This window comes from Bacillus rossius, unplaced genomic scaffold, assembly GCF_032445375.1.
Source record: "Bacillus rossius redtenbacheri isolate Brsri unplaced genomic scaffold, Brsri_v3 Brsri_v3_scf88, whole genome shotgun sequence".
Classification (NCBI taxonomy): Eukaryota; Metazoa; Arthropoda; class Insecta; order Phasmatodea; family Bacillidae; genus Bacillus; species Bacillus rossius.
In genome coordinates, this window is record NW_026963118.1 from 44,584 (window position 1) to 46,462 (window position 1,879).

Sequence of the window (1,879 nt, forward strand, 5' to 3'; positions counted from 1 at the left end):
AATTTTATTATTATTACTACTATTGCTGCTACAACCTAGAAGATACCTCAGTGATACTAATACCTGCTGGTAAAGTTAAAGGTTTCACCTTTCTTTCTTTAAACATATCACAATACCTTTCTTGAGTTAAATATTATCTAATGGCTTTAAGAAGTTATGGTAATGTTCATCAGTTATAGAGTGTGGGTTTGTGTGTGTGTGTGAGAGTGTATTTTGAAGAGGGCTTTGGTGGTTGGGATGGTGAGGGTGGTGGGTGTTGTGTGTGGGGAGGGGGGGGGGGGGGGAAGTAAAAGAGTGTTCATTACACGATTTCTCCTGTTGTTTGTAACAATCACACCTGGTATAGCTATTTCGAGTGGCAAATACAAACTGCAAAAAAAAAACATCTATATCATTGCCAACGGCCATATCACGATGAACACACCGGTTCTCGTCCGATCACCGAAGTTAAGCATCGTCGAGCGTGGTTAGTACTTAGATGGGTGACCGCTTGGGAACACCACGTGCCGTTGGCACTACTATTTTGCACCCTACAGAAAAAAATTTTTTTTTAAAAATTTCAATTTTAAATTTTTTTTTCCCCCACAATCACCACATTTCCCCCCCCCCCCCCCTAACACACACACACACACACACTCACTATCTATCAATCAATCAATCAATCAATCAATCAATCAATCACTCACTCACTCACCCACCCAGCAGCAGCTGTGAATCTTTGCATGTGTATACCTCATACAAAATTCAAAGTGAAAAAATAAATAGATAAGTGTATATGTATGTATGTATGTATGTATGTATGTATGTATGTATGTATGTATGTATGTATGTATGTATGTATATATGTATATATATATATATATATATATATATATATATATATATATAAACACACACACACACACCTATTTTGAAGTTTCTCTGTTTCAGTGGGCAGTTATGTATAATAATGAGAGATTCAAAAAGACGTTGATAACAATGTCATCAATGCCTGTTTAGTGTGCTCATTTGTTGGATGGTCGGCAGCAATACTAGAGGTGGTACAGCTGTAACCTGTAAAATTGTACCTGCAATGTGTTGTGTATGGAAAAAAATAAAAATTATATCATCTAAATTTTTGTTATCCAACAATAACCTTCCCATCAATGCATGATGTCACAGTAGCCATAGCTCTACTCTTTCTGCCATATAACATTGGGGGAAAAAAAAAAAAAAGGAGCTATTAGAATAATAACAAAAGATAAAAAATCATCTAACTGCAGACCAAAATTCAAAAAACTTAAAGTCCTGACTGCCATAAATGAATACGTTCTAGAAACTTTTTATTCATTCTTAAGAAAAAGAAGAAAAAAAAAATTATTATTTTTTTTTTTTTTTTTTTTTTTTAGATATTCGCACATAGGTATAACACCAGAAATGCTAGTAAATTGAGGATAGTTGAACATAACACTAGGCGATTTGAAAATGGACTAAATTACTTGGGAGTAAAACTTTACAACTTAATATCACAGAAAATAACTAAAACAATTTACCAGTATTAAAAAAAAAAACAGTAAAAAAAATTCTTCTAGAATATCCTACCTACCCTCTGAAGCTATTCTTTAATTTGATTGATAATAGAGAAATTGAACTGTTAATTTGTTGAATGGACTTGTGATAACAGCTGCTTCATGTTTTGCATAAAGTTAAATTGTGTAACATGTTATGTATTTTTTTTTTTTGAAATTTTTTTTCTTGGTAACTTGCATCATGTAAATATTAATTGTCTGCACATACATGTTCTATATCCCGGAGCCTTGACTCCACGTGGGATCAACAGAACAAAAATACAAAAAAAAAAAAAAAATCCAGCTCACTAATCTAGGTGCATTTTGCTAAC

At 33.0% G+C, this 1,879-nt stretch overlaps 1 non-coding gene across 1 annotated transcript; it reads left to right on the forward strand.

Annotated features, from left to right (window-relative positions):
- Positions 1–396: 396 nt before the first annotated feature.
- On the forward strand, positions 397–515 carry LOC134545784 (5S ribosomal RNA). The gene has a single exon (XR_010078784.1). It is a non-coding gene; the product is annotated as a 5S ribosomal RNA (ribosomal RNA).
- Positions 516–1,879: the final 1,364 nt, after the last annotated feature.